General features: G+C 37.5%; 1 protein-coding gene across 1 annotated transcript in view; it reads right to left on the reverse strand.

Moving 5' to 3' along the window:
- Positions 1-14,080, reverse strand: part of dpyda.1 (dihydropyrimidine dehydrogenase a, tandem duplicate 1) — a 154,578-nt gene that overhangs the window by 17,672 nt on the left and 122,826 nt on the right.

Consider the following 14,080-nt stretch of genomic DNA (forward strand, 5'->3'; position numbering starts at 1 on the left):
AGGGATGGGATACACAAGCTTACTCATTCGAAAGAGGGTTTCATTACATTAAAAGAATAGTTCACCCAAAAATAAAAATTCTGTCATCATTTATTTACCCTCGTGTTGTTTTGAACCTCTATATGATTTTTTCTTCTGTAGAAGACGAACTGAAGTGAGGCCAAACGGACCCGAGAAAAATATTTTAGGCTAACGTTCTGGGAATGTTCCCCTAACGTTAGTTTCTGGTTCCCAGAAAGTTTTTTTAAGGTTTGTTTTTGGTTATCTTTACAGAAATAAAGCGTTAGTTTCATGGTTTCTATAACGTTAGGGTAACGTTCCCCTAACGTTAGTTTTTGGTTCCCAGAACGTTATGGGAACCAGAAACTAACGTTCTATTAACGTAAAGAAAACTTTCCTGGAGAACCAAAAACGAACCTTAGAAAATAACGTTATGGGAACCAAAAACTAACGTTAGGGGAACGTTCTGGGAACCAAAAATTGTTAGCTGGGAAGAAAATATTTTGAGAAATGTCTCAGTGGTTTTGTGTCTATACAATGGAAGTCAATAGGGGCCAATGTTGTTCGGTTACCAACGTTCTTCAAAATATCTAAATGATGTGTAAATGATGAGAGAATTTTAATTTTTGAGTGAACTAGCTCTTTAAGAATGTAAATAGAACCAACTGGTACACAACAGTTCCAACATCGCAACTATTTAAAAAAAAAGAAAATAAGCACTGTATTCTGAACACATCTAGTGTTTTGAGTTTTTAGATACACAACTCAAGTCATATCTGTAAAACTCGGGGCGATACGTCATCTTCACCTTCAAGACCTAATCATCTTCCGCACCCTCCAAAGTTACACGCCGCTGTTCTCTAGGGCGCTCTGTGCCTCCTTACATTACATCCCTTATTTATTTACCTGCGCCGCAACGTCTTGAATAAAATTAAAACCTCTGACGTGATCCGCTGACAGACGGAGCCGTTTATCACATTAGATTTAACCTCATTTCACTGGCAGCCTTTTTCCCTCATTGATCAGCAGGAGACATGGTCTCTTCTCATTTGGCGCTGGTGTCACTAAAGACAAAGAGCAACGGCTGTCTCTCGCTCTCGCTCCCACACACTAAATGACCCTTAATAATGATACAGAAGAAAGGTGTAAAAGAAGACTAGAAGTCTGTCTTTTTGAAGAATTGTGTTAGGGGAAAGTTAATGGCAGTATTTCCTTGCAGTGAACATGAGAAAGAAAAGCAAGTATTGAAGACATGGTGGTTATTTTTCTAAAAGAAAATAGTTAATCTCCTACAAAAAAATTAAATCTATAATATAATTTATAATTTAATATAAGTCTAAAATAAAATATTTACTTTATTGTATCTTAATGGTTTTGCTCTTACCGAGAAATACGGTGAAGTCTTTTGCAGACATCTTCTGTTATGACATACTGTAAGATAAATGAATTGTCCCATTTATGTCTTTTTGTTATTCTCCTCATAAAATAAAGTTGAAATTACTCTATTCAGTCCATCTTTCTCCAACACTATTCTCCGCGCATCCAATGAAAAATGTAGTATTCTAGAAAGCCATGTAATCTACTGATACAAATTCATGTCTACTTAGTCAGGCAACACTTAGCAGGTCTGCCAGCTGACGCTCAAATCTAATCCTGTGGATTTAAATGGAAGAAGAGGAGTATTTTGCAGGCATGGAGGAAGAATTTCTCTGGAGAAGATACTGACACCTGTAATTGCATTAGAAATGGAAGAGCGGCACTCGGCGACTCCAAACTCTCTGTCACCCCGATACTGTTTACACACACACACACATTGGGTTTCCATAGACTGCACAAACTGTATATTGTGTCCCATAACCCTCACCCTAACTCTAAACACGATCTTCAAACAAGCCTTTCTCAAGATTTCTGTATGATGTGGTAACATTGTTCGGCGTGCCGTCACGCAGCTTAGTTGTTGCAGGGTCACAAAAGGGTCTGCGAAACAGATTCTCATCTCTTTAATGCCCTGCACCTCACGGCCCGGTCAGCGCAGGTAAGGTGATTACAAAACCCCCGCACGTCACACCTGCTATTTCGATGAATAATTCCGAACGCAGAAGGATACGGAGGAATCAGGCAGGACAGGGAAGCCTGGACTCCGGCATCATCAAACAAGCAGAAAGGCATGACGAAAATAAAAATAAAATCGTGTACAAGGAGAGGCAATTAGGGAAAAACACACAGACCTGACCTATCGTATGATAAAGAACACGCTGTCTAACACCCTCACGAGAACACGCGCGCGAGGAATGCTGGGAATGGTAACTGAAGCTGCGAAATATACAAGAGCTATATCAAAAGAGCACAAGTTATTGACACCGAAGTGCTGCTTAGATGCTGCGAATGTGCTTTTTGGTGAAAGACAAAGAAGTGTGGAATCAGATGTTAGCCAAATGAGAGAGAAAAAAGCGTGCGCTCCTGGGCGCGCTCGAGAAGTCAAACACGCACACCCATCATTACCACACTGTGTTAATGAATAATATGTAATGGTTGCAGTGAAAACCAGGGAGAAGTAAATATTCAGCTATTCTCAAAATCGATATATTTGGAAGTCCACAGCGCTCCTTGCTTAGGCAAGCATCACTATTGCTCACACTTAAGAACCAAACCATAGTAAAGAATTACTCAGATCTCTCACAGTTAAACTTCAGTGTGTGATCCATTTCACATTGGTTGTGCTAAATTTTTCTAGGCAATCTGACTTGCTGTTGGAGGGCTATTTCGATTTGGCCCAGTAAGAAGGCATATAGCAACCACACGGCAACACACTAAAAACCAGTCAGAACGGCATAGCAACACACTGGCAACCGCCTAAAATACCCGAGGTATGCATGACATTGCAGTGAATTTAGTTCATTTTTAACTCTCTTGCATCTTTCATTGGATCTTAAAGGGCTCATATGGCACGAACAAGTGTTTTCTGTGTCTTTGGTGTGTTATAAGTTGCCCGTGCATGTATTAGACACGAAAAATTGCAAAAATTAAAGTGTCGGAAGAAAAGATGCATTCTATCTAAAAGCGAATGCTCACCAAGACCTGCCTGAAACGCCTCGTGTAGCCACACCCCCACAAATCTACGTCAGTTGGTGGTATGATTTGACTAAGACCGCCCAAATGTATACGCAAGTTAGGTGGGCGTACCTGTCAGTACAATTGCTTACGAACCTGATGTTCCAAATATGGTAAGAGGCGTTACATTTCCGTCACACGCTTCCAGTATTCGACCAATCACTACGCACTGGTTAACTGGCCAATCACAGCACACCTCGCTTTTCAGAGCGATGAGCTTTGTTAAAAATCCGCGCGTTTCAGAGAGGCGGGGCAAAGAGGAGATACAAACATGCACGGTATGTGGAAAATACAGCGTTTTTGAACCTTAAATCGTGTATACACTAGGGCTGTGCAATTAATCGAAAATTAATTGTAATCGTCAATTTTGGCCTTCAGCAATTACAAAAACAAAATAATCGAGGTAAAACGATTATTGTGCCGCATTCCATTTTGCAAGGATCCTCTCTTTTCTTGTGGTATAAATCCACAGTGCACCATTTTCTTTTACAGCGATTCAGCTGTGCTATTTCTTTACATTTATTTTTCAGTTGAATTCACAGTTTAAAAGCCAAGTAAAAAGAAAAAAAAGTTAATGAGTAATCGTGTTAAATAATCGGGATCTCAATATTGGCCAAAATAATCGTGATTACGATTTTTGTCATAATCGAGCAGCCCTAGTATACACATTGCATTACATCTAAAACAAACGATAATATTTGTTTTAGCCGTGTCATATGACCCCTTTAATAATAACACTGTGATCAAATATTACAATTGTTGAGTGTTAAAGGGATAGTTCACCCAAAAATAAAAAATAATTGTCATTCCAAACCTGTATATATTTCTTTCTTTTACACAAGATTTTTTTTTAAGAACAAAACAAAACAACATTGCCCCCCATTGACTTCCATTGTAAGGACACAACACCACTGAGACATTTCTAAAATTTATCTGTTGCATTTCACAGAAGAAAGTAAATCATACAGGTTTTAACACGAGGGTGAATAAATGAGGACAGAATTTTGATTTTTGTGTGAACTATCCCTTTAACTACATTCATGACTGAATGCCACACCCACTCACTCTGAGAGGCCTATCAGCTGTCTTCTCTGACCCGTCACATTAGTATAATAAGCAACCTCTATGAATAAACGATTTCTGGTTACAATAGTGTCTGGAGATCGTGAATGCGCATGCCTTCGTTTAAATGTGATGTAATAAAAGACTTAAGATAACTCTGACATTTGAGAAAATGCCATCAGTTCACCTTTTCTCTCTGATGAAATGATGGCATTACGTTTGCACAATTATATGACTAAACAAAGTAACGCGGCACAATCTGTCAAAAAAGATGGCAGGCGCAAAGTTTGTCGTCTTGACCCTCTGAGGCGATCGCTGACACAATTTCTAAAAAACTGACAGCAAAAACAAATTATCTATAAACATCACATCCAAAGTCATGCGCTGCAAGAAAATTACCTTGACACAAGATGTTAATAATCACAACGGCTACAATTACACAGTCAGAGCTCGGAATTTAAGTTTATTTACTAACAGGTGTGACTCTAGATTTGTAAAGGTAACAAAACTGCTTAACAGGATCAGCAATTTTTTATTTTGTCCTTTATTAAACCATAGTAAACTTTTTGAGATAAAAAATCTCTTTATCAGAAGTATCCTGGCCACAAACAAAACAAACACATCATCAAATTTACACTGTAAATGTACATTTACAAGTTGAGTCTTCATTCAACAGTGCACAAATCAAAGATTAAAGTACTTATTTGACACCAAAGTTTGCATCTTCAAATAATTTTGTAAAGTTTTAAAGTTGCTGTGCGTCCCAAGTAAAAAAAGTGTATGACAGCAACAGACCCAAGACGGGTTTGTAAACAAACAAATACCAATTCTCAAAGGTCCAGTGTGTAATTTTTTGGAGGATCTATTAACAGAAATGAAATATAATATACTGTACATATGTGTTCAGGTGTGTATAAAGACATTACATAATAAAAAGTTATTTTTTATTACATTAGAATGAGCTATTTCTATCTACATACACCGCGGGTCCCCTTACATGGAATTCACCATGTTGTTTCTACAGTAGCCCTAAATGGACAAACTGCTAGACAGAACGTGTTTCATGAATTATCTCATTCGGGAAAGAAGTGAAAATGTGATGACATCATAGTCCTCTCTCAGCCTCCGTAGTTCTTCGAAAGGAAGGGGTGATGTAAGCCGTTGGTTGCAATTAGTAACCTCACCGCTAGATGCCGCAAAAATTACACAATGGTCCTTTAAGTCTGCATGATGAGTTCTACAATGGCAATTTGTAATAAGTCAATAACCTTTTCTATTTTTGCAAGAGGTGTGCAAAACAGCAGTAACCATAGTAACAGTAACGCACTAAACCCTAATAAACCGACAGCGGCATTAAATTCTTTTTATATTATTTTCAGTACAACGCATTGGCTTATAACTCGCTCACATTGTATTGCAGTAAAAAAACGTCAAATGTTAAATTAGCAATATTAGGGAATGTGCAGTTACAGTAACTCTATTCAAAAGCAAATGATAAAAACAGGCCACAAAGAAAGGCATGGGGGTGGATGATGCACCGTAATTACTGCTTAAACCTCTCATTAATACTTTTAGACTTGCACAGCCATGTACTGTAACCTGCTTTGAAAATTCCCACCTATTTAATACTAATCCAATTATAATGCAAATGAGGACAAAGCAATCAATGCAATGATGTACACAGGTCCATGAACAAATTAACGCTTGCAAGTGTACATTTACAGATCATTTACAAAAAATGGTTAACGCAGCGATGAAAAACATCTCACACTTATTTAATGTCACATAATTGTTGCTAAATCTACACATTAGAGATGAAAATAGTTCTATTTTGAACAATCTTCATTTCATTGAATTGAAAAATTGTCATGATTTTCAGTTTCTTTAATGTTCAAGAAAGTTTTTTGTGTGCATGCTAATATAAGCAATAGCAATACAAGCCTTTGTTTATCTGTTTTATTTCCAGGTTTTAAATCTAATGGACCTCATCTCTATACATTATGTTTCACTTTACATCCCTTTACATAAAATGAACCTCTAGCAACTGGATCTTGAAACAATTATGCATTAAATACAGACACGCTGATGTCACATACTGACCCCTCTTAGTTCATTCATCATCTGCGGTTTTGTCTCCTCGGCCGGTCAATGGACACGAGAGTGATTGACAATCTAATTCAGCGAGGACTGTCCGGACACCACAGGCGTGTGTTCTTATCATTAGCAGTTAGCCTATGGTTACGTTCACAGTCCGCCGCTCGCTCCCACCCCTAAGATTTAAGGGTCTGCCCTTTAGAGAATATTTAACATAAAATTGAAATCTTGACAGCGGTGAGAAATCCGTCTTGAGCAAGGCAAATTTAATTAATCAGACCTACTGTACCGTGATCTGTCCAACACAGCAGGCCGCAAATGAAACAGCCCAGAGCCCCCTGCATCCTATACTCGCTGTGTTCGTTTTATTTTTATTGTCGAGTTGCATATTTTAGCTTATGAAGAAAATGTCATTTAAATTTATTTTTATTCATTTTGATTGACAATTATGTGCGGCAAAAAAAGTTATACGTTTGTTGTTATAAATGTGAAACTTGTATGTTCTTATTTTGAAAACCTTACCTTAAGACTGCAAAAAATGTAATCCATACTTATGTTTTTCTGAATTTATGCTTACAATAAGCAAACAAATGTCTGTTAATGGGGTAAGAAAAATAAACTTAAACAAGAGGTAAAACATGATTCAAGTTTATTTTTCTGACCTCACTGGTAGATATTTTTTGCTTGTTTTCAGCTAGACTAAAGACAAACGTCCTTGGTCATTTTGCTTAAATGTATCGTTATTTAAGATTTCATTTGTACTGGAAAAACAAGACAAAAATACTAGGTAAAAATATTTTGCAATGTACACTGTAAAAAATCCAGTCATCCAGTAAAAAACGGTAATTTTCGGGCAGCTCGGGCGCCAATAAAATACCATAAAATAATAAAAATATTTTTTTCACACCAAACTCAAGATTTTATGGTTTTATTGTAAATTTGCAGTATTTTTCTGTAATTTTATGTTTTTTACCGTATTTCAAAAGACTGAACAAATCTGTAAAACTCTGCAAAATTGCTGTTTTTTACATTATACATGAAAAATCTATAAAAAAAAATACAACAAATAAAATTCTGTACGATTACAGTTTTTTATAGTGTAGCTTTAGCTTTAGATAAAAAATACAAACAAACAAACGCCACACAACTCCCATGAGCCCCTAACAAAGACGGTGCATTTATGACCTGTTCGAGAACCACAGACCCTTCTTTATACAACTTCTGTTGTTTACCTCTCTAAAGGTTGTTGAACTAGTAAACGAAAACATGTGCTCAAAATGTGTGCGTTTGCAACTGACTGTAATGTAGTCGAACGCAGACCGGGTGGAAGATGCCGGCAAGCGAGCGCTACACTATCATTACAGAAAGATCACGTACCTGTTACCTTCAACCAACAGCGAGCGCGCAGAATGAGGCATCATGGGAACAGATGAGGTGAGACTGGAGCTCTGGGGGTTATAAACCAGCTCACAGGTGTGATCTCTGAGGGATACTGTCATGAAGTCGGACGAGGAATGGGGTATAAAATCACATCGTTAAATACAATTTTAAAAAAGAAGAGAAAAAGAGGAAGAGAGGCATAACAGGCACAGTAAAGATCTCTCCCGGGAACAACTTTGCTTTTTCTCTCTGAAAACGGTGGGCAGGCAGACAAACACCACCATGCAGGCCACATCCCGGAGCTCTCAAAGGAACCCAGATTCCACCCCACTCCATGACACCGTGCTAATGCACTCACAGGACGGTCAATACTCGTATAAACACGCACGCACACACAGACAGTCACGATAAACCGACGATAAATATCACGTGATTTATGCACAGCTTTTGAGTGAAGTACGGGGAAAATGCATCCGAAAGCCAGAGGGCGCTCTCGTGCGCAAACTCCAAATACGCACTGCAAAAGAAGACCATAACACGTTCTAGAATCTAGGAAATGCCTATGGACATCTTTTTATGACTGTTACTCAAGCCTCATCATCAGGTATTTTCATGATAATTAGGGCTGTCACGATTCTGAAATTTGACTGACGATTAATTGTCTTATAAATCATTGCGATTATGAAGATTAATTGTCTGTTTTAGGGCTTTGGCGATTATGACGATTAATTGTCTGTTTTTGAGCTTTGACATTTAATTCTCATTCATTTTTGATTCAGCAATTGAAACAACCATATTGTTCTGAATATAAGACTATGTTTTTTTCTTGGAAATACATCGGAAAAAATTGGGTCATCATATATTTAAGGTTTAGGCTTTTACCTGTCAATAATACAACCACCAAATACTTGTAAATGAAGTAAATTGATCAGGTGTGAATTGAAGCCACCATTAAAATTTGATTTCAAATTTTTTCTCACTTGCAAGACTACAGTAAAATTTTACTTGTGTGTTAATGAAATTTTGGTAGACTGGTTTTCACACTGAGATTTGCTTAAATAATATTAAATTGAACTGCAGGTAATTTGTATATGTTTTAGTTTTTTTTAAGTGATTGTGTTGTGGTGGTACATTTTACAAGTATTACCATGCTTTAGTAACAATATATACACTAAAATATGCAATATGCAGACGCACTACAGCTCCCCCTAGTGTCTTCTATAGAGATGTGCAATAATTGCGATGATCCGAAATCATCGCGATGAGGTCAAACAATCGCGATGAGACGATTATTTAATAATCGTGACAGCCCTAATGATAATAAAGTATATTTATAATGATCATGTTTGACGGGTGTTGCTTTTTCAAATGCACATTATAAGCGACTCAGGGAAACTCGCACTGCTTTTAGATCGAGCAGCATTTCCTACTGATCCCAGAGACGTGCTTCACGGACAAGCTACGCATTAAAAATATCGACACACTGCATATCGCAGCCAGCTTGATTTCAATAGGATTTAGTGGTATCACGATAAATTATCGTGCAGCCCTCCACTCGACTCTCAAAAGGGACCCAGAGCACTTTTAATTGTCAATCGCTACAAGCAACACTGAGACACAGTTGGATAAAGCTGTAATCCATTAAGGGGATAATGTAAGTTGCAAAACTTTTCAGTTTTAGTTACAAGTTAGCTGGCAGAATGAGGGTCAAATTTAGGTCTTAAAAACCCACTGAACTGGGTTGGTGCAGCACGGTTTGATGCGTTGACACGTCCCCCCCCCCACAAAAAACCCCAGAAAGCTAGGGCTGGACATATTGAATGACACATCCCACTTTTAAAATAGCCAATGACAATCAGTAACCTCACAGGAATTCGATCAAAAACCTGAAGTGCAGAATGACATCATAAAACTCGTTGAGCTGTATTGGTGAAAGTGAGAGTCTTCGAAATAAGGATTTTGTCATATTGTCTATTTAAACATATGCATGCAAAAAGCCAACTCAACTCACTGGCTGTGTGGATGTGTTTACTATACTAGACCTATATTAATGTAGTAGTATACTATAACCGGGTGTGATGCTTTCCTTTCAGTGTGTGTGTGCGCGTGTGCGCAGCTGATATCGATCATATACCTGGGAGACCACATACTTTCCTTCAAGAGTGCACAAACACACATCCTCACATTTACATTTAGTGCTCTACTGACAGAACACACTGCCCGACTGTCGATTGCTTTTTTGAAGTACGCTTCTGTATAAACAGACATGGAAAATTCATCTAGCACAAGCATGTGTGCTTCATTTTTTTGTCTGGCTGAATGGATGGCAAAGACAAATGATGCTTTAGAAAAACAAATGCTCTGCTGAAAACTGAGCAAGCTTAGAAAAGCCTCAGCTAATCTGTTTTAGCTTTCTCTGCATTTCGGTTTTAGTACGTTTCTGTTTTTACTAGATCTAAGAGAATCAACTCTTTTTATAGTACCGTTCTGTGTCATGTGTATCCTACAATATAATTTAGTCAAATTTGTTTTTGTGGTTTGCATAGTAAATAAAGTGCATTTAGCATTGTAAATATTTCAAATGCTGTTTTATTTAGCAGACAATGATGTTATAGAATAAAATAGATTTCGTGTGAAACTGTAGCTGTACTCCATGATAAATGGTGAGCATGATGCCGCATTGTTAATACATTTTGTTATCGCAACTGGCATCCATTTATCATTTTGATATATCACATTATTTAGCGGGAAAATGGTTTAAACTAAAAAAATACAATGATGTCATGAACAATTTCTGCCGATTTTAACATTGATTTCCTGTTTGCAGTTATTTGATATGGGCTTCATCCAAATTCTGAAGCACCTAACCCAGAATTTCTCTCACAAGCACGCACGCACGCACACACTTTTATAAAAACATTTTATACTATGACAATGATTTTACTATATCATAGCCCTTAAAGGGGCAGTTTACTCCAAAATTTGAATTCTGTCATCATTTACTCGAGTTGTTCCAAATCTGATGAACACAAAGAAAGATATTTGGAAGAATGCTTGTAACCAGACAGTTCTTGCCCACCACTGACTACCATAGTAGAAAAAATGACAATGGTAGTCAAAAGTGTCCCAGAACTGTTTGTTTTCCCACATTCTTCAAAATATCTTCTTTTGTGTTAGACAGAACAAAGAAATGTATAAAGTAATTTATCCTACTATGGTAGTCAATGGTGACCGAGAACTGTTTAGTTACTTACAAGAATTCTTCCAAATATCTTTCTCTGTGTTCTCATGTTCCTCTGAGGACAATGTTGTGTTTACATAAATGGGTTAAATAACTACCATCAGAGAGATAAGAGGTTCAGATATATCACACAAACCATCTGAGCCTTAAATCTGATCTCACGCACTACAAGCTGCACGTGCGGACAAAATAACTACATATGTAATCACATACAACAACATTCCATTACACATGAGGGCATTGAAACGACTACATCATTATACTTATGCAGAGAGACTGTGGAAGAGCACCGGTCATTGCTTCATCACCTGGAAACGGAGCATCTTTTAAAGTGGAAGTATTTTAAACTACTCCAGCTTGTTATTCATTTCCCTCAAGTCCACTTAGAATGTTATGCAGCCTTCAAGTGGAGTTTGAAATATTGTAATTACGAGTTACGTGCAGATGAATGACCAAGCAAAGCCGGTGACAAACTGCTCTGCTTCGCACATCATTCTAAAGGAAACAGCAGGAAACATCTTTTAAAGGGACAGTTCACCCAAAAATGTAAACTCTTATCATTCACTCACGTTCGTGTCATTCTCTTTTGTCTTCGGCAGACACGAAGACAAAAGAGAATGACACGAACGTGAGTGAATGATAAGAGTTTTACAAGATATTGTAAAGAACATTGATAACCAAACAACATTGAGCCCCATCGACTTCCATTGTAGGGATACAAAACGAATGAGACATTTCTCGAAATATCTGCTGTTGTGTTTCATGGAGGAAAGATTCGTACAGGCTTTGAATGACATGAAAGCACAAGATTTCTGAAACCACTGTTTAAAGCTTTTTGAGGAATGCATACATCATGCGAACAGGCGACCATTAGCTTATGTCTAGTCCATTAACAGCATAAATTTCAAAAGGGCAAGAAAATTTCTGTTCATGATGAGCCCTTTTAAAATTAACCACTGCGGCAAAAGCCCCACTGACACACAGTACATCACAGGTAGATCTTCAAGGCTGTTGGCACCGTCAGCCGTGGCAGCGCGCAGGCCTGCAGGCAGAACACGGTGATGGATGTTAGGTGGGCGGAGCCGGGGAGACCCTTGTAGGTCGGAGGCCGCCTCCGCCCCTGGGGGATGTCACACTGACACAGCTTATATGTGAAAAAAGATGACATTGAGTAGTTTTGCTTACATACTATAAAATACTGCTGCAATAGTTTCCCGATTAATTTTTAATGCTGCGCCCTGGCTAACGCTGTGCCTGGCTCCCAACCGCTGTACCTTTCCCTTGTTGAGAGAGAGAGAGAGAGAGAGAGAGAGAGAGAGATGTGGATGGAGAGGCCAGCACATAAGAGAAACTCAATCTGTCCAGACAAAAACAAACACACGCACACTGAAAGAGAGGCTCATAAATGACATTAACAATGCAAGAGTATAGCAATAGCACAGTGATACAGTATTGCAACCCAGAGAACAACTGCATCCACATGAATTATTGAGCACACACGCTGGCTGTTTGTTTGGACGGTAGACGAGTCTTGTTACAACAGTGAACATGAGGATATGGTGACATCCGTATTAATCGATCACGGTTATCAGTATGAAACCATGGAATACAAGACTGAAGATATAAACAAACAATTAGTAACTAAACCTATAGTGATGTGTGCGGATGCCAGTGTGCTGCTATGCGGTTGCCAAGACATCGATAGATGGTTGCTAAGGTATGGGGAAGTGGCAGGCCAAAGTCAAAAGAGCCCAAACCTGAGTCTGAGGCTACAGATGCCTAATTTTGGTTAGTCATAAAGACACCTGATGGCTCACAAGTAAGAGTTTTCAGAAAAACAAAAATGTTCTAGAAAAATAAAATAAAAAGTTAATTAAAATAAATTAAATTAAAATAAATTAAAACTAAACTAAATGTAATAAAAGTAAATTGAAATGAAATAAAAAAGTACATTTAAATAAAAAAATAAAATATATTAAATTAAAACAACACAAAATAAAATAAAAAGTAAATTGAATTAAAGTTAAAATTAAAAGCAAAGTAAAATAAATTAAAACCACACAAAGTAAAATAAAATAATACAAGTAAAGCCATAATGCTGGGTTTGAAATGCTGTGTGGTTGTAGGGTGTTCTTGGTTGTATTTTGGGTTAACAACCCTAGGTGTGCGTGGAAAAAAAAACAGGAGAAAATTGTAAAAATCCAAAATAGCAAAAATCTGTATCGAGCTACATTGTGGGGTACACTTATAGCGATACTATCCTTACCAAACACCACAGTCATCTGATTTCCCTTCAGGATATCAGTGGGAAATCCATCAGTCTGGTCCCCATAGAGAGACGAAAGAAAACGTTATTCTTTTGAAGACACATCTGTCTAATGTCTTCATAAAAAGCCACACAGAGGCAGACAACGTCAATATCCCATGGCAACCGGAGGACCCTTGTTAGAAGGCTCTCTGAAGCTGATCACCAAGGATAAAAATCTGCTCTCCTGAAGCCCTTACCACACACTCACACGACAAAATATTCACACCGTCATTCTTAAGATGATGGTAAGGTTGTCAGGAAACATTCACGACAACTACAATATCTTAGAAATTAGACATGCTGGTCCAGACGCTCTTTCCCATCATTACCAGAGGAAGCAGGCAAGTACCACTGCAAATAAAAGAAAACAGCACCTAACTAAACCCATTATCTTCAAATTAAAGACAATAACTAGATCCTATTTCCCATTCTTTTAGTACATGCTGAAATGACACACTACGCTGATGATGGGAAAGCACATCATTTTGAGAGATTTTAATCTCATTAGGTTTCTGATTTGATTTTTAGCTTTTGTTTTGGCCTTGACAGTTTTGTTTTGACAGGACAGTGAAGAGAGAGAAATAGGAAGTTCCAGGATGAGAGAGAGAGAGAGAGGACCACAACCATTTTTCTTTACAAAACAAAACTTGTATAATAAAAATGGATGACTTGGACTGAATAATAAAGATAATTTTCGATTCATTTAGGCCTTTTAGTTTGTTGTTTCTAATATTTCTACAAATTCCAGGCAAAAAATATATTTTAAACATTAATTTAGAAAATTTTCAATATTTACATTTGTGTTATTCAATAGTTTTGACACTACTATTAATATTGTTCTAAAATTCTAAAATAACAAATTAGAACAAATTATGTATTATGTA

The sequence above is a fragment of the Triplophysa rosa genome, linkage group LG23 (assembly GCF_024868665.1).
Source record: "Triplophysa rosa linkage group LG23, Trosa_1v2, whole genome shotgun sequence".
Classification (NCBI taxonomy): Eukaryota; Metazoa; Chordata; class Actinopteri; order Cypriniformes; family Nemacheilidae; genus Triplophysa; species Triplophysa rosa.